Source organism: Agelaius tricolor, unplaced genomic scaffold (genome assembly GCF_023055355.1).
Source record: "Agelaius tricolor isolate 1412-34295 unplaced genomic scaffold, bAgeTri1.0.p SCAF_9, whole genome shotgun sequence".
In the NCBI taxonomy this organism is placed as follows: domain Eukaryota; kingdom Metazoa; phylum Chordata; class Aves; order Passeriformes; family Icteridae; genus Agelaius; species Agelaius tricolor.
The window spans coordinates 26031301-26050816 of NW_027269269.1; the positions used below are offsets into that span (position 1 = coordinate 26031301).

At 43.8% G+C, this 19516-nt stretch overlaps 1 protein-coding gene across 3 annotated transcripts in view; it reads left to right on the forward strand.

Annotated features, from left to right (window-relative positions):
• Nucleotides 1-19516, forward strand: part of LSAMP (limbic system associated membrane protein) — a 990094-nt gene that overhangs the window by 841206 nt on the left and 129372 nt on the right. The window lies entirely within an intron of this gene.

Sequence of the window (19516 nt, forward strand, 5' to 3'; positions counted from 1 at the left end):
TCTAGTCCTTGAACTCCTTTGAGATGTCACTAGTGTTAGACCCAAATGCTTCTTACTTTCTTCTTTCTTCTCCCTGAAGGCAAAATTATATAGGATTTAAAAAAGAAACTCCAGGTATTTATTGGCTTGCACATGCAGTTCTCAGGAGCTGCAGTGCCTGTTGCATATCAGTGCTGGGTGCTGCCATGTGTCTGGTGCTTCAAAGTCCATTACTTTCTATGGATTTCACAATGTAATCCTCTTTTTCCCCATGTTCAAGGTCACACTGTTGTCTGGTCTTCCAGCTCTTTCCACTCCCTTAAAAAAACCCAACAAACAAACTTTCCATCTTCCAAAAAAACACCCCCAAACAGCTCTCCATCTCCATTTATCTATTCATATTGGGTTTGTGGGCACATTTCTGACAGCAATCACAGAAACTCTTGAGTCTACACCTGAACAGCAGAAACTCCTCTCTTTGGCTCCCAGATCAAATCAAATGGGTGTTTATTTCATTGCCCCAGTAAATTTTTTATTAACTGTGTTAGAAGTCTGCAAGGAAGGGAGAAGGGGAAGAGAAGAAAAAAGCTGTTCAGGAATGTAGACTGGGCAAAGTGCCCACAATTAATGGGGTAGCAGCAACCAGCGGGTATTTGAAAATTCGCCGTTGCCAAGTGCCAGGAGGTTTCTGCTGCCTGTGACAGCTGGTCATCATTATCGGACGACTGCTTCTGTGTATATCTTAGATCTGTGTCTTTGTCTCTGACCAAGTCACTCTCAATTTCTGGTTTGCAGGAACATACTGAAGCAATTAGGGCATGTTGGATGATTGTAGGGATGAGTGAACAGTGTTGGGTAATATACAAAAATTGCAATTTCTCTTCTATGCAAGCCCTAATTCCCATATCTCAAGATGAGCTTAAACCACCATTCCAGAGATAGGCCTCCCTCAGCATTGTATGAATTTGAATTTTGGTTTTGCAGCTCTGTCCATCTACTTGATTATTCCTTATTCATTGCTGCTACAGGGCACTTGGCATCTTCAGAGATTGTTACAGCCCATTGTGATACCCATCTTTAAGGAAGTAAATCCCAATGCTCGATGCACCATTTATGTTGCTAAGTGTCTGCTGTCCCACTAAAGAAGAAGTGAGCACGTATTCTTGGTCAGAAGCTGCAAACTCATTTGAAGCTACTGAGGGAAGACTAAGACTACTGATATTGTGCCACCCAATTTGAGGAAGAGAATCTGTAAGGGTAAATTTCTTGTATGTATCTACCGGAAAACCACCGTGAGGCATCATGTCTCCTAGGGAATGTAGTAAATCCAGCAGATAAGCCAAAGCAGAATAATTGATGTAGAGAAGGATCTCCAAATAGAAGGGTTAAGTCCAGTGCAGGCACATTCTGTTTGGAGGGAAGTGTCAATAGCATTCATCAGTCTGGGGAGAAGTCTGTGGAGATAAAAGCTTTCTATCAGTTCTCGTTGAAATTTTTGATCTGGAGCTCCCCACAAGGGGCAGTTGCTTGACTGCATTTAAGTTTTGCGTGCAGGAAGACTTCTTAAGGATCGAGAGGGCACCCAGGCAAAATGCATGGACAGTGTCTGACATGAAGGGAACACATGAAATAGAAAATTGTCTTGGATGGTATAACTCCCAGTTTTTTGTAGTTTCTGTTCCTCCTTGATCTAGGACATTCAGCCATTGGCATGTTCTGGAAGGGGAAGCTCAGACCACTGGTAGAAAGAGGAGTCTTGAGCTCTTAGGAGGTGTACAATCATGCCTTCTCAGGAGCTTTCCAACCCAGTATACTATAGAGCTAAAAGCAGACTGACCTGATTTTTTTGCAAGGCATATCTGGGGCACACTTGATACCATGCAGGGAGGGAGGGATTTTTTTTTTTTTTGATGAATACCTTTTCCTTTCATGGCAGCCTCAGAAACCCAGAAACCTCAAATGGGAAGAAATTGAAATTGTGATTCTTGAGAAGGATGTGCCTTTCCGTTGGAGTGGAGACTGAAGTGTATCTTTAAGAAGATACTTCAGCCAGGAATATTGAGCTTGGGAAATAAAGAGAATAGTGAGTCCTCCAGACTACGGCTTATGTGGGACACAGGACCTCAGCAGGGAAGTACAATAACAGAATTGTTTACTTTCTTTAGGCATGTACAGGTATCCATGCTGTGAACATTATAACTTTTTTTTGCTTCTGCATCTCTGCAGTAAAAGGTGGTAAAAATTACTGTGCCAAAACCCAAGTATCAGAGGTAATTCAGACTGCGTCCCCATAAGCCATTGTGAGGCAGCATATGAACCTCACAAGGCACTAGTTGGCAGAAGAACTCTCTAATTGGATCCCAGACTGTTGTAAATCAGTGGGAAAATACTTCTCATAACTTGACTGGTATTTTAGTTTATCATCAGTTAATGTTGCCTCTTATAGGGTCTCAAAATATGCCACAGTGCAGGTTCTTCAGTGAATTCATTCATTAGAGGACCAATCACTGCCAATGGCAAAGCAGGTATTCATCAGTTTTCTTCTCCTTGCCTTTTGCTGCTGGTGAGTTCTTGCCATCCCCATCGTGTCTTCATTTCAATTGTTCACAGTGACACAAAATGTCTCCTGCCTGAGGTCAATCTCCCTCTGATAAAAGTCTTCCATAGAAGCAGTCAGGCTGGAAGACAGACAGGTATCAAAACATGAGCCTTCAGAAAACGGTGGCAGGCTGTCAGTTCCCATTAGCTAATACTACCTGGGCAGCCTGCTGACTCTTCACCATTGTAGGTGGGAGAGAGAAGTTTTAATGAGCAGCAGAGGGAGTGGAGAAGGGAAAAAGAAGAAAGCAGTTTAGATTAGAAGTGATACTTCTGGTAGTGGGTGACAGACATATATGTGTGCATGTATATGTCCACATTGGAGTAGTTGAGATCTGGTTTGTATCAGTGCAATTTCACTGATTTCACAGAAGTTGCTCCTGATGTTTTCCATACCAGTGCTGGAGTGTGTTGGATTGGGTCTTGGTGCAAAAGCACCCTCAAACATCTATCAAACTCACCAAGTAAGAAGGTGTGTACTCCTCTGTGGAGGTCATAGCTAGGACTAGCAAGAGCAAATCAGGAATGGGATGTATTCAGCTGTGAAATAGCCTCCCAAGGGCAAAGGTAGAAGAGTAATTTCCCAGAAAGTTTAAAGACTAGTTGGCCAAAACACTATTAGATATGCAGCAGAGAACAAACCTGCCTTTCCGAATGCCCCCAGCCCTGGAAGATAGAATAAGTGTGCAAATGATTCTTCTGTCTCTAGAGTATGTGAACATCTGAGATCTGAATTGCTGCAGGTCCCATTCTTCTCCCTAGCATTCGACCTACATTTAAATTCTAATTGACTTAGAGTGAAGACTCATAAAGCTTTCTCTGTTTTGCCCAGATGCTGAATCCTCAATGAAAATATAAACTGTGTCATTACATATTGGGTGGATGTTGAGCATAAAGGAGCTAGTTTAAGCTGAAAATTGCACAGCTCATTCCAATTAGTCATTCTGCATATGAAGTGCTTGCAGTGACTATACTTTTAGAGAGGAAAGACACTAATATAACTAAATACATCCCCACTGGATATTTTTATTCCCACAAAAGTTAATGTTGGGCTAGTGATGGAGATGTTATGTGCCTTGTTTGGTTTTCTGGACAGGTGCAACATCTTCCTTCCTATGGAGAGCCATTTTTACTTCTTCAGGAAATACATTGTCTACCAGGACCCTGAGTGCACTAACTGGACCTTGACCAGTCTCTGCAAGGGTATCCACCTACTCTCCATGTAAGCTTAGGTCTGGATCAGCTTATTAGGTGTTCCTGTCTTCAGCTGGGTCTCTGGTGTCACCTCTTGGATGGACCTTGGACCTGGGTGCTATGTAGCATATCTCTAACTTCATCCCTGGCCTTGTTTTCCTGCACGGACCCTGGATCTGGTTCAGGTTCATCTGGGGCTGTTGATGAACCATGACACCAGCATCTGGCATTGCCCACACTCTTCAGGTCCTAGGGGACTATGCTGAACTGGTGAGGACACAGCCGGGATCACCCCCAGCATACTGCCAGTACAATCTATGTGACTGTGCAAATTTTGGCTGGAACTTACCTCACTGAGCTGTATCTTTCTAATAGGTGTCTAACCTGAGGAAGTCTTGAAATGCTTGGAATGAATCTACCTCTCAAAATCACTCTCTATTTATTGACTATGGGGTAAGGTTAAAAATAATAGAATCATAGAATCCAAATATTTTGGGTTGGAAGGGACCTTAAAGATCATCTAGTTCCAAGCCCCATGCCATAGGCACTTCCACTAGAGCAGATTGCTCAAAACCCCATCCAGCCTGGCCTCAAATACTTCCAGGAATGCTTACATCAAATGTTTTATTTTGGGAGAGTAAATTAACTGAACTACTGTCCTTACCAGCTTAAAATTGATGTGTAAATTCTTCTGTAGTTTGTTTTCTTAAGAAAATTGTGTTTATGCCTCTACTGACAGCCTGATTCTCATTATCTCTGGAAGAGCAAATAGGGTTATGTTTGTGTAAGCAGGAGGAGAGCTGGATCAGCATTAAAGGTTTTGAGTAACCTGAGACAAAATAGCTGCTTTCACATTACTGTCTGTCACTAATAAGGTGCTTGTTGGCTTCCCAGTCTTTCTTTGGCTGAACACTAAAAACTCCAGTTCAATTTTAAGCATCAGAGGGAACCTTCCATATTGGTGCAGCTTGCTTCATGTATTATAAGAAATTATTAGAAGCATTTTTCTCTGTTTTGCTGTCCATCCTCAAGGGTTTCCCCACAGAATATTCACCACAGGGAGGAGATTGTAGCATGCTGTCGGGATTTTATTCAGTGTTTGACTATTACACTCTTAAGATCAGGGTGGAAATTTGGATTGTAAATTCTGTCTCTTGAGTTTAAAAGGGTTTTGACTCTTTATTTATGAAGAAGCAGCCCCTTTCCTGAGCCAATAGAGCTCTAGGCAGCTCCTGGCTAAAAGAAGAAAGATGTCTCCAGCCCCTTAACTGGAGCACTCTACATACAGTACTATAGTGTTGGCATTAAGGCTCAGGAATGATCAGGGAGATAGCTCTCTGAGCAACTCTGGTAGCACATTTCCACTTCCCTAGGAGATTTGGGATTGCTAACACCCAAATCTTCTGGTGTTTGGCAATGCAAGGGCCTTTGTCCTCTTTTGCTATCCTTTGTGTCTGGACTTCTGAGAGGTTTGACTTCTTCCTTGTTTGGGGTGCAGACAGCACACACTCAAAACCATTGTGTTTGCTCCCAAAACTGCTGAAGATCAACAACCAATGCAAAGAAGAGAAGGAAGTAAATATTTTCTGATGTTAGGCTTGCCTTGACCTGTCTAGGGCCCCAAGAAAACTGTGGGCGACTTCCATGCTGCTGTTGACTGTTGTGCAAGATAGTCAAATACTGTGACAGACAGCAGAATCAAAGTCTTTAAATAGGTTAAAAAAATAGGTTGCACCTCATCCACAGGGCATAAAAGGAAAGGAAAGAAAAAAGAAAGCTGCCATCTCCCTGTTCCTCCAGAGCAAGTAGCTGGCTGTTGGCAGAATTTCTCTGCCTGAAGGCACCACAATATAACATGTCTCATAATGGCTGCACACCTCCTGCTGTGAGCAGTGGGATTTGGAGAAGAGGTACCCAGGCTAGCAAGGAGAGCAGCACACACAGCTGGCTTCCAGCTGCTGTTGTCATACTATTACCTGGCACTGCGTCCTCATCACCTCATGAAGGTGAGGCAGAGCTCCTCTGTCAGCCAGGCTGTCCCTGGCTCATCCCACCATGCCATCTGTGGGTGAGTTTTGTCTCATCTCTAGGTCAGTACAGGAGCAGAAAAAACAAAATGTTTGTGATGGGCAAACAGTCAACACTGTTGAGCTGCTCCTGGTACAAAGCAGTGGAAAAGCTGAGGCCAGCCTGACTGAGTGGATCAAAGGAGGCAGGAGGGAAAGAGTTTACTCTCCTTTAGAGTAGAGAGGAAGGTCACTCCTGTGTTTGGTACCTACTGGGGATATCTAGATCCAATACTATGCTGTGCATCAGGCTTCCAAATAGCTTTGGTGGTAAACTTTCTGACACTCAACTCTTCACTTGTAAGGCTGCATGCAGAAGGCTTGCAGACCTTGCAGAGTTGGGACATGCACCTGTCAGGTTCTCAGAAGTGATCTCATGTTATTATCACGGGTAATGAACATACAAAGCCCCACTGCACAAACAGGTGGTGTTTTCTGCTTTAACTGGAAAGCTGCAGTAATAACAAAGGGGTTTGATGGCAACCTCCTTCCAATTTCTGCTTAAATACTACCCTCTTGTTCTGACTATCTTTATATCCATCTTTATCCTGACTATCTGCAGAAAGATTCAAATTGGGAGAATATCCCAGGGAAGAAGTGCTATTGGTACTAAGGCTGTTATTTGGGTGGTGGGGACAGGGAACCAGAGGCTGTATGATTATGTGAGCACGGCAGAGATTGTTCCCCTGTATTTGGCACTGGTGAGGCTGCACCTTGAATTCTGTGTTCAATTTTGGACCCCCCACTACCAGAAAGATGTTCAGGTGCCCAGTAATGTCCAGAGACAGGCAATAGAGCTGGTGAAGGATCTGGAGCACAAGTCTGATGAGGAGCAGCTGAGGGAGCTGAGGTTGTTTAGTCTAGAAAAAAGGATGCTCAGGTGAGACCTTATTTACAGCTATCTGTAAGGAGGCTGTAGTGAGGTTGGGGTCAATCTCTTCTCACAGGTAACAAGTGGTACAATGAGAGGAAATGGCCTCAAGTTGCACCAGGGAAGGTTTGGATTGGATATTAGGATATTATTTCATAACTGAGAGTTGTCAAGGCCTGGAACAGGCTGCCCAGGGAAATGGTTGGGTCCCCATCCCTAGAGGTATTTAAAAAACCTTTAGATGTGGTGTTGAGGGACATGGTTGAATGGTGGGCTTGGCAGTGCTAGGTTAGTGGTTGAACTTCATGGTCTTGGAGGCCTTTTCCAACCTAAACAATTCTATGATTCTGTGGTGTAGCTAAGGAAGGGGTGAGGAGCTAGTCTGCTTTGTGTACCTGGGAAACCCAGTCAGAGTCCTTGTCATGGGGACGGTGCAGGGGTAAGAAGCAAAAAATCACCTTGATTGCAGTGGAGAAAATCTCTGCATTTTGCATCTTAACTGAACAGCAGGGGGGTCACACCAAAGATCCTGTGATGTCACTACTATGCCATAATGCTGTAAAGAGTGAGGAAAAAACAAAGTGCTTTTCCCTCTCTCACTGATACAAACTCTTGGCTGTGTAGGAATCTATTTTTCCAGGTGAGGTTAACAGGGAGAGGCTCAGCTCTTTACCTCGCTCTGTTTCCTTTAATGAATTGGGGTCTTCCTCCACTGTACACACAGCCAGAGAAACAAGGGAATGTGTGCAATCAGTTCTCACTCAGCTGGCCAACGAGATGTGAAATAGGTTCCAGGGTGGGTGATACCCTTGAACGAAGTCACGCTGACTTGTTTGCTGTGATAATGTATGGACGCTCCTTCCTTTAAAGGCTCCCATGTAATTGAGCCCTGGTGCCTGGTAACTGGGAGCGAGTGAGTAAATTGTTACTTCCTAATGCAGGTTAAATGCTGCAAGCCTTGTTCACAGCATCTTATCCAACTGTCCCAACTGCTCTCCTTGCCAATGGAAACATGCCCTTCAGGGAAGCCCTGAGGCATGCAAATGTCAGAGGCACTCCTGCCTCCTCTACAGGCATCCCAAATACAAAGTGTTTTCTACTGTGGAAGTCATGGTAGGCCACTCTGGCTATTTCCCCTTTAGTCTGGGGCATTCTCGCTCTGCAGCTCAGGCTGTCACTTCCATTTTTTGCTTGGCATGCACTGAAGCAGCCTTTTTTCCCATTGACAGCTTTCCTCGCTCCGTGTGTTCTCTCCTCATCTTGCATTTATTTCTTCCTTTTTCTTCTCTCACTTCCTGTTGTCCATTTTTATTTTTTCACCTTCTGCTGAAGTACAAGCCTGGGGGGTTTGCTGCTGGGTACTCTTCCTAGTGTGTCAGTCATTCATATTACCCACAGTAAGTCACTTTTCCCACCCTATCTCATTAATGCTTCAATTTCTGCATGGATATATTTAGGATGATAATTAGGTGTTTCACCAGTGCAGGAATTAGAGGGCTTGAACAGCACACTTTGAGGTCCTTGATAAACACTGATAATGAAGCCCATGCAGTCAGGCTGTGGGAAGACACACAGTAGAATAAAGGCTGCCCCTGGCACAGACTAAAACAAACCCCATTTTCAGTTCCCTTTCATGATGGACTTCACAGACTTTGGTAGCCATGGTGTCCAAGTAGATAATGTAAGGGGGAGGAACAAACACCAGACTTTTACTCACCTTACTGTTCTTTGAGCAGCCACATAAAGCTTCCTCTTGTCAATACCAACTGGTTCTCAGAAGCCAGCCTGGGGGTTGGTGTGTGCAAATTAACTTAATTTAATTTAATGTCCATTAACACAAACTTTTAATTTAAGGTTTGGCTATTGAGAAACAAAAGAAGAGAAACAATGCTACAAACACCGATGGAAACTCCTTTCCAACTGCTACCCCAGACTCAGCCTCACACCAACACCTCTCCCTCTACCTCGAGACCACTCTTGCCTTCTTTGACCACTTTATGTTCAGTCCCTGCAAGTCCCTTGGTTGACACAACACCCAGTGCAGAAGACTGAGTTGGTGTGTGATGGTTTCTTGTTGCTGCTCCTAGTTTCCTACCTTTGTTTTCCCTGCTGATTCCTTCTTACCCTTTTCCTGCTCCTGTCTAGGTCCTTCATGGGCTGCAGTCCCTTCAGGAATGTCACTGCTCCAGTCAAGGTCTCCCATAATCACAGTATCTCCAAATTACCTCCCAGCACAGTATGCCTACATCTAAGAGCTGTTCCCAGCCCTTTCCACAGCAACATCCCCTTTCACATGCATCTTTCTGTATCTGCTTCTCTGTCCCCTCCTCTGTCTCCTTGTGTGCATTCTCACACCTTCTCCCATGCTTCCTCTTGTTTCTTCTGTCACACTTCCCTGTATGTCCCTTCTGGAGTCCCCTGGCCCAGTGGTGCCACCCTCCTCTATCCCTGCTGGGGCAATAGAGCTGGGACTACCCTGACTGGCCATGGAATTGGGGTGCAGTGGATCAGTGCTGGTTGTTGTAGAGCTGATGGGACAAACTGGGACTGCTGGGGGATGACCTGTTTCACCCAGGGTACCTGGTGCCCTCCCCCAAAACCAAAACTTGACTGCTAGGGCCAAAAAAGGGTGTATGGCAAAAAGGAGGACAGGATGCCAGCCCAGCTCTGCTTGCCCCAATGGTGCAGACAGATATCTGTGGGCACTGTGCAGCTGCTGAGGAAACAAAGCGAATCTGAGTGGGTCACTGGCTAATTGCTCAGTTCTATGATTCCTCTTGCAGCTCTTACCATGTGCTTTCTGTCTCATCAGAGAATCAAAACCAGGGCGCTTTTGCAGCAGTCTCCTGGACTTAGAGCTGTTTGCTTTGTATTTTTCAGGCAGTCACTGTTTTTGGGTGGGAATATCAGCTTTTATTTTCCCCTTTTGCCACCCTGATCAGTGCTTTGTCGAGTGGGATGGAGTTTCTCAGCTGGCAGATGCTTGCATGAGAAGGGCGGTTTTGCAGAGGGCTGTGCAGATGTTAACGTGTCAGTCCTTCTCCAAAGTGGAAGTGACATGCCTGTCAAAGTCGGGCAGAGCACAATGCCTGGGAAGGTGTGGGAGCAACTCTGCTAATGTCAGCTGAGCTATGCCAAAGCAAAAACAGTGCAAGAGAATGGAGGATAAGACACACTGAGAGCAAGCAGAGGTACTATACACTAGCTGGGAAATAAAAGCTTCATTTTTCATCCTATGACTGACAGGCTTACCTTCATCTGTATCATCCCTATAATAGATGTTGACCTCTTCACTCTATCAATGGGGTTTCAGTTGACAAATCCTGCCTCTCCCTCCTTCCCAGGCAGCGTGTTCAAGAAAAACAAGGCTGTTTCATCAACTTTGGCTTGTTGTTTCAAAGAAAATTAATATTGCATGGTCGTGGTGACAGTCAGTCCTCTGAACCCAAAAGCCTGTTGGCTAATTTCCACCACAGTTGGTGGAGGAGTTAGAGCCTCAAGGCTACTAGGGCTCCTATGCATTTTGTGCAAAGTATGACCCAAAAGAAAATAAAGCCTCTTTTATTATCTTCATGGAGCAAAAACATGAAAGAATGAGCTCAGTTCTTTTTCAGACATCAGCAAATCAATATAAAAACTCCATCTTTCACAGGAAAGCTGTGGGAAACCAGAAATATGCCCAGAGAAACTTCATTATGCTCTTCATCTTTACCTTTGCTTCCATGTATGTGAGCAAATATAACTCCAAATAACTCCTTTCTCAGTTATGCAGGTACGTGGCAGAACCAGGGATGACTGCAGCAGCAGCCACTCCTGAGGGGAACATCTCACTGTGGGACTTCAGCTGGGGAATTGCTTATGCAGGCTGGACTTGGATTTGAGCACATGCCTCCATATTGCTGCAGTGACAGTAGGCAGAGGGTTTACATTGTTCCTGAAAAAAAAATAAAAATAATTGGGTAGGAGGATGTTTTCTCACTGATGGACAAGTTAAGCTGTATCAAGCGGTGTGTTTGGTGTGCACCCAGTTGTAGCTGGGCTGAAATTATCATCTCCCTGACTTGTTAGTGTTACAGGTGGTTAAAATGAACTGCAGCCACTAAAGTGCTGCAGAACAGCCCTGGGGAAGGTTGTGAAGGTTATTGGGTTTTCCAATGTCCTACTATCTGCCTTCTGTCCCATGTTTCTAGCCGGTACCTTTCATATACAGTTCTGCTTCTCTAGTGGAAGGACTCATCATATCTGTAAAGCTTTAAATATAGAACATGTCCAGAGCAACCTGACACCATGCAGGAGTGAGGTGAGAAAGATAATTTTCTCTTGTCTCTTTCTTTTGTCTCTGAGACCTCCAATCATAACCAAAGAACCAGCAAACAGCAAAAATGTGGAGGAATACACGTTAGGGGTCCTCGTGGGAGCTCTGGCTTTATTGCCTGTGTGCTGGTGAGGACCAGGCCCTTTGAGGCATGCCTGTAAATGAAACAGGCGTGCTTGTAGCTCGGGTAAGTGAGTGGAACATATGCGACTGCTTGGTGGGAATGTCCTGAGCAAGCCAAGTCCTTCCCCTTCACTCCTAGCTCCTTCCAACTATTCCAGCCCTGCACAAACATCTTCTCCCTCTCGTCCTTTCTCTCGCTTGTTCTCGCATCCCAAACCAGGGCCTCTGAGCTCTGCCCCTCCATCTGATCTGTGCTTCCCTGTCTAATGACATGAGCTAATGTGTGCTAACAGATGTCTGAGCGAAAATTAGCCATGGTGTCCAAATCAATTAGACTGGAGAGGCTATGCAGGGACAATTGCTCAATAGGCTGTGTGGGTTGCTTTTTTCCCCCCTTTCTTTTCCTTTCTTTACAAGGGCTGAAATTCTGCAGCCAAGCCCTTGCCTTCCTGCCTTGCAAACTCCACTTCCAAGCAGTCTCCTACCTCTGTGCTTAATGGGTTCTGATCTGGTCTCCAGATGGAGCTGGCTCCACCAGCTGCAGGCGAAGAGCAGCTGCTCTCTGAAAGGAGAGGTACATGCTTCTCCAGAACCTCGCAGCATGGCTACAGCCGGCACGTCAGAGGCGGCTAAACGATCCTGGCGTTTTTCATGTGTTTGCCTGCTTTGCAGGAAAAGCAAATTAGTTTTACAGGATCAACCACTTGTGGAGCAGCATTTTGCAGCTCAAAACAGGGTATGGCACACACAGGCGTGTTGGCTCAGAAGTGCTTGAAACGGCTGGGATTCACCCTCTGTGGGAACGGTTCTTGGAGAGGCTGGGAAGCAGAGGATATGAATCCTTAAATGTAGTTCCCACACTTCTTGGGCAACAGAAGATCTGCTGCTGATGCATGCTTCTTTGTGGCACTATTGTGTGCTGTGACAGAAGTCTGTCTTTTCAAGGACCTCTCAGTAAAGCTCATGACAGGTAGTTACAGATGCCCCATGGAAGTTTTGCCTTTGGTTTTAATTGAACATATTTCTTATGGTGCTTTTCAAAGAAATTCAGAATCACAGGCCCAAAATAAGCAAAGTTGTTTGCCAGTGAAATACTGAGATATATAGAGATTAATTTAGGGGTATGGAGGGATATATATTGATCTTCCCTAGCATTCACTGTCATATCTAGACTAGCTTCCTAGTAGCTATTGATGAATCAGTCCACCCTGTGTGCTGGCCATAGTTTTGAGGACCAGATCTGGCTGTAGTGAATATTCCTGGCCAGAGATGTCTGATTTCCATAAAACTTAAATCTTCTGGGTATGAACTTGTAATTTCGCAGAGTTAAAAACAAACAAACAAACAAACAAAACCCCCCAACCAATCAAAAAAAAAACAAACCTTTTTCTATTAATTTGAAGGCATCTCAATAGCATGTGTATATTCTTACACTTCTCCAAAGCCTGTGGGATATTCCAGGCATTGCTGTGTGCTTCTGAAAGCTAAGCTGCATTTTTGAGCATGCCCAGCAGTCTCTTTCCAGACTGAACTTACCTTGTGCATGAAGTGGAAATACATGACTTGCACTCACCTGTAGCAATAAACAATGGACTCTATTCCTTTTCTGAGATGTCCAAAAGCACATACCATCAAGAATAGTCAAGTACTTAACATATTCACAGAGTCTTTCTGAACTCCTTTCTAGTTTCAACCACTTTCCTTTAGCTACACCTTCCTTTTTGAGACCAAGTAGTTCTTAAGAGTTTACAGGAAAAGTTTTGACAGGTAATTCTTCATCTCAGCTGCTGATACCTCACGAGCGCCTTTCTGCTTGCTCCTACCTCTTGCTTTTCAATACATTTCTTGTAAGATGTTGCTGCATGAGGTTGCCAATCAGTGAACCACAGAAGTATTTACTTTAAGTGAGTAAGTACATCGACCAAAGGAAGTGCCTTCAAATAATTTGTGTGCTCTGCTGAACTGTGGCCTAGGTACATTTGGTCTCACTCAAGTCTTTTTCATTTCTCTGGAAGCTTGTGTCTGGTTTCCTGCCTTGTGTCACCTTTAACTCCATTTTGCTATCACAGTTTCCTGGCTTTTTTCTCCCCTCTCCACAGTTAAGTGTCTGTGTTTCAAATGATGTTTTTCTATTTTTTCCAGTCTGTTTTTTTTTTCCTCAAACTGCATCTCGTTTTTCATTTTCTCTCGCCATTCAAATCTCACTAAGCGTGTTTTTCTCTTGATCTTTTGAGAAGCCTATGCTACAGCAGTGTAGCTGTCCTGTTGAACAGACCCCCTGCCTCTGCTCTCCCTCCTGCCTGGCTCACCCTCAGCCCCATGCTGCGCCCACCTCTTGCCCCCTTCTGTGTGTGCAGTGATGGGCTGTGAACACACACTTGAATTGCACTTGGTTCTGTCAGCCAGCCTTCCCAGTCACATTTATCAAAATTATCCCACAGTTCTTTGCAGAGTTGAGTATTAATAGGGTTCATTTAAAACCAAGACTGTTGCTAATGCTTTTTTTCTTATGTGCTAAATGGGAGGAAACAAGAATTACCCAAACAAGCACGCACACAGAAAGTGTTGGGAATAGCTAACAAGGCAAGTGAAATTGTTAGCAGAGGGGGCACAGAACAGTAGCAGCAGGACACATCTGTGTCAAACACCCCAGTTGTTTTGCCCAGACCTGGTATCAGGGCTGGTGGAGTTCTCCTCTGTTGCCAAGGGTTCTTCCTGTCCTCTGGGCTCTGCTTCAAAGCTGGGAGAAACCTGGTGCTCCTCTTGCTGTAAAGGCTGAGGGGTGAAAATTGGAGGTGAACTCAAGATGGAGATAAGAAGGGAAGCTGGAAGGTTAGCTAGACAAGGTGCAAGAGCAAAGTGATGCCTCCATGTCATTCCATTGTCAGACAGTGTCTTTATTTAGAGTTCCTACAACCCTTTGCTATTCCCCACTGACAAGCTTGAGTGGAAGGAGATAGGAAAAGGGAAGAGAGAACTGCCCTTCATGGAAATACTGAGAATTGCCCATGCCAGTGAGAGTTTACCCAGCACTGATTTGTGCTCCAATAGCTCATGACACAGACCTCCTTTATGGTTGGCCAAACTCATCTACAGCAGCCCCAGTGAACTTGAAGAAGCAGCATCATTTCCTATGGCTTCTAGAGGACAGCTGCTTCCCATGCACCCTCCCAAGTCAGGAGGATGCATATTCTTGTGTCTTAGGGATACCCCACAGTTTGAGAAACTTCTCAGCCCTTTGGTGCCTGCATCTTCTGTCAGGCACCCTGGATTTTTTTTTCTTAGCTACCCTTGTTAAGAGATCAACAGTGGTCAACTGGTTCATAAAGCATTTCCCTTCTGTTCCTTTGGTTTGTCTCCAAAGAAGCACTTATTTAGTATTGTGTTATGCAGCAGTCAGGGATCTTAACACTGTTCATGCTGCTATGTTTAAGAGCAGAGTTTGACCCCCTGCCTTTTGGGAATGGCCAGATCACTGTGCTGGAGAGAAATCCGGTGATGCTCCACAAATCCTTCATGCTGAGCTCCCTCCTCCTTTTTTTCTTGCTGTCTTGACCTTTGATGCTTGGCCAGCTGTCATGCTTAAAACAGCCCAAAGTGCTCTGCACTTCTCACATGGAGATCTCCAGAGAGAGGCAACTTACGCCAGCTGCTTTACCCAAGTTTTTCCTCATTCTGTTCTGCCTAGCCTGGGGAGCTATCCCTGGCTCACGCAAGTGGAGGATCAGAAAGAACATCTCAAGTACATAAAGGCACGATGATCAGTACCTCTGTGCAATTAAAAAGGCTGGTCCAGCCTTTCAGTGCTGTGCTTTATAGTGGCTCTAGCAATAATGAAGCCATAAAAAAGCTGGTGTAATTGGCATCAGTGCAGGCCAGCTCAGTCCTGGAAAAAAAGCATTCATTCCTAGGAAAGGGTAATATTGCTTCTACTATCTTCAGCCTTTGACATATTCTGGGAATCTGTCAGTTGTAAGGAAAGGGAATGGGAACTTAGGGAATGGCAAGGAAGCCAGGAGAAAAGTTTTTGCATTTAATTAAAGTTTGTGTGACAGCAAGAGCTTATGAAAGGTTGTCCAGTTTGACTAAACCAGAAATGTCATACATATATGACATATATGTGCTAACAGTCCTAGGAATGAGTGAATGAAAGGGTTGCCATGAGTAGTCCAGAGAAAGGTGGTCTTTGTTTCTGGGGAGAAGAAGGCAAAAAGAAGGGAGACATGAAGATTTGGCTTCAAAAGGGGAAACAGCAAAGGAGTCGTTTATGACATGAAGGTTTCTGGGGAATTGTATGTAGCAGAGGAGTGGGATGAGAGGAAACAAAAAGCCATGTGGAGCTTTATGGAGCAAAAAAAAAAAAAAAAAAACAGACCCCAAGCAGAGTTCATTTAAATTTGCAGTTTTATAGCTGTTAATGTGATTCCCAGGGAAAAAAAAACAAAAACAAAAACAAACATACCACAGAGTGTTAGCAGCAGTGAAAATAAAGTAAATCACTTAAATGGGAGCAATCATGCTCCCCAGTCTTCCTGTCCATCAGTGGGTTTGACTGCTAGTGTTTGTAAAGGGAATGATGTGATGATTTTGATGCTCCTCATCTCAAGATTTTTCAACACAAAAGTTCTTGGGTTTCCTTTCAAGCCATCTTCATGTAAATCTCCAGCAGCTCCATGGTTCCATCAGACTTACACCTCTATAGCTAAGACTTACTGGCCTCCAGTGCCCCCATTCCCTCTTCTTTTTTGAGATGAGTATTTTAGGTATATAAAATAGGGAAGCAGCTACAGCTTCTAGACTCCTTTTCATATTATACTGTTCCCAGCTAGTTTTACTCTGTTTGGGATTCTGCTAGGATTTCCAGAGGCTGTTTTGACCAAGAAGAACTTGGTCAAGGGGGAAAAAAAGAAAACAAAACACAAGACCTTTCCTGCACAGTTGTTTCACGAGAGGACAAAATTTAATTGCAAAGTGAATTGGGGAGATCAGAGCAGCAGTGGCTGCAGGCAGTGAGGGGGAAGTTCAGTGCTAATAAATGAAATGTCCCTGATCCAAGGAGAGAAAATAATCAGCACAGCTATAGGACAAACTTGGGACATGACACGAGGCAGCAGCACCTGTCAAATTAATAACGCCCCTTTAATTTTGTCCAGCCATCCTATTAAGCCCTTTTCCTGTAGCTCAGTGCTATGAGCCATGCTGACTCAGGAAAATAAGGAAGGAGCTGGGACAAAAGAAGGAGCTCCGGGAGGAGGTTCACAGCATGCAGAGAATTTTGAGAATCTTGTTATTAACTTGTTGTGTGCTGGGAGACACTACAGGCATTCAGCCAGCCTTAGAGTTATGTAGATGCTGGGACAGAGCCCTTTGTCAACAAACTCTGCAGCCCTGCTGCCTTGAGAAGACAGTGCTCCCCAGATACTGCTGCTGGATTTATGCTGTCAGAAATCTTGTGTGGTTGAAGTGCTTCTTGGCATGTCAGAAATGCCCATTGCTTGTCTACAAGTCCGTTGTGGATGGGGAATCTGAGCTTTCTTTCTCCCAAGATCTTTATGGCTGATGTGCTGTACTCCTTATCCTGCCTGTCTACCCAAACCCTCTTCTCCATTTTGTTCTGCAGTGCAATAAGGCTCAGAGATCTGGCTTCAGACAGAGCAGAAGAAAGAAAGGACTGGATTTTTTTTTTTCAAGCTGTGCATAACAGAGCAGTAGCCTTGAGTACACCTGCTCTGTGAGTGGGGGGCATAGGGGCAGCGATGGGAGGGCAGTGATGGGAGCAGACAGACATACACTGGGCCCTGCAAGCGTAATTGCTGGCCTGCCTTTAGGTGAAGAGATTGCTGCTGCCATTCCCACTGGGGCCAATTTGCTGCTGCTGCTCTTATCTCCAATGTTCATCAGGCTGCAGCTACAAACCTCCTTTGTCCGGGAAGTCATCTGAATCTTTCTCACCGCCTCCTATCCTCTGCTGTCAACAGAAAAGGGGACAATGCACGTTTGCCTGTCAGGACAGGGAGAGCTGTTCTGCTCAATTGGAAATCTAGCTTGAGAAGAAGAAAACCTTAGGTATCAAAACTAGTGGTCCACTTACTGCAGCCAGGTGCCCCGTGGTGTGCTTATGTGCCTGAAATCTGGCCCCTTGGGTTACGCTCTGAATTTGTTACTGCACATTCTCTGTGAGTGTTAAAGCACTCGGTTCATAGCGTCACACTTTTAATGTGCAAAAAGTACTTCTTCTCAGACTCTGTGACCCTGGGATCTAAGCCCAAAATTGAAAGCATGAGGCCTCCTGACAAAAGCACTTATGTCCTTTGTGGTTTTCAGCAAGTCTCTTAAATTCTCTGGGCTCCATTGCTTCTTCTTTCTTCATCTCACCAACTTTAAAAAGGGAACTATCCTAACCTATCTTAAATAATGTTATTTTATTCATTCTGTACATAATTTTCTGAGGGGAAAATATATTTCAGGCTGAGTTTCCACATTTTATTGAAGCCCAGTCGCATTTTTTTTTTTTTTTAGTGAGGGTTTAATATATAATTTGCCATTTTGCAATGAACACTATGCAGAGTTAAAGCCATACTTTTGCAAGTGAGCTAATACTTCAGGTTCCTTATTTAGATCTTACTTAAAAAAATATATTCTTTTTAAACCTTGCATTTGGTGGCATTTTTGTTTGCAGACTAAGGAACTTAAATTCATTTTGCGTATTCCAATTACAATTAGTGTTGTGACCACAGGTTCTAGTAAGTCTGTATAAGGTTCCAAATGAAGCCTGAGAGAAAGACTGCTCTATAGTCTACAGTTAAAATGGACCTGATAAAAAGGGAGTGGTACAAAAAAAGATTGCAACTCCCAGTGAGCTGAGGCACATAGAAGCATGCCCAGAATAAGAGCAAATGAGTGGCAGGGCCTGGTTCTGAACTGCTGTAATCAGTAGAATATTCTATTTTTGATAAATTCCTTGTCTTCTCTGTCCCTTGACACCCCCATTCATTCAGAATTTTTTAGCATACATAAGCATACATTTTTTAACGTACATACATTTTCTGCTTCTTTTTTGCCCAATTAAGTTTTAAAGACTTAAATTAAGGAGCTGGAGTAGGCACAGATGGACCACAGGTGATGGGAGAAAAGGACAGATGAAATTACTTAATTATTTTATTCCTGATAAGTAATTCTCTTTGGATTGCTCATTCTGGTTTGTCTTCCCTTACTTTTTTTTTTTTTTTTTTTTGAAAATACAGGTACTAAATGTCAAGGAGCACAGCTGCCATAAGGGATAAGGTAGTCTTTTAAGTATCATGGTCTTCTAATGGGAATGCAAAATTTCAAGGATTCACAGCCATGCAACAGTTAATGTCTTCAAAAGCAGTCCTGTGACCTTCTGTGTTTACAGCAAGGACAGCAAATTCTTGCCAGGCTTTCCAGAGTGCAGGGGGAACACTCCAGGTTTGGGTTACTCAGGGAGCTAAATATCAAACTATTCTCTAAATAACAGCAAGTGGTATAGATCAGCCTCAGATGAAAGCTTAGCCAAATTGTGGAATAGCTTGGAATGAGCCTTGATGAAGTCAGTTTTTCATGTTGCAGTGAGATGTTGTGCAGGAGGTGCTGTATTGCCCATTAGGATTTAGCAAGCTAAGGAATGCCTCTCCTGCTTGTTTCCACATCTTTTGGGTGCTGCAGCAGAATAACTTGTGCTATTGAATATGTATTCTTAGCAATGCTAAGAAGGACCATTCTTCTGTCACATTGTATCTTTCTGTCTCAAACTTTTTTTTTCCTAGGATGTCATTTGTCTCGGTCCTAGGGAGTTTTCTGTCACCTTTTATATCTTCAGCATTACTCTTAAGCATATTGAAATAAAGGAATTTCAGTGTTTTCTTTCCCTCTTCTTCAGTGTGGCTTATTTTCCCTTAAATGAGGGAAACATTAATTAATACATTAATTAATTATTAAAATTATTAATTATTAAAATAATTAATACTTAATTAATACATTTTAACCCATCTGTGAAGATAGGTATGGGGTGGTGTGCCATCCCCAGTACAGATGTATTCTAGATTGGGCCTTAGATGGCATTTCCATGTAGTTAATAGAGTGCCTGGATGCTTTACCATTTCTTGTAGGTGGTCTTTAGACCACCTACAGTTTTACATTCTTCAGTGCTTTGAGTAATTTCCTCCAAAGCTGTGCACTCATCCCGTCTGAAAAGATGTGCAGGTCTCTTCAATCCCCATGATCTTTCCTTACTATGAGCTGCTTGGTTTTTTCTTTTCTTCTGTAGAGATAATGAATTTGTTCCATTATTTTCTTTCTGCTCCTATGACTAATCCCTGTGTACCCCTTTATGTTTATCTGCCCTTATGG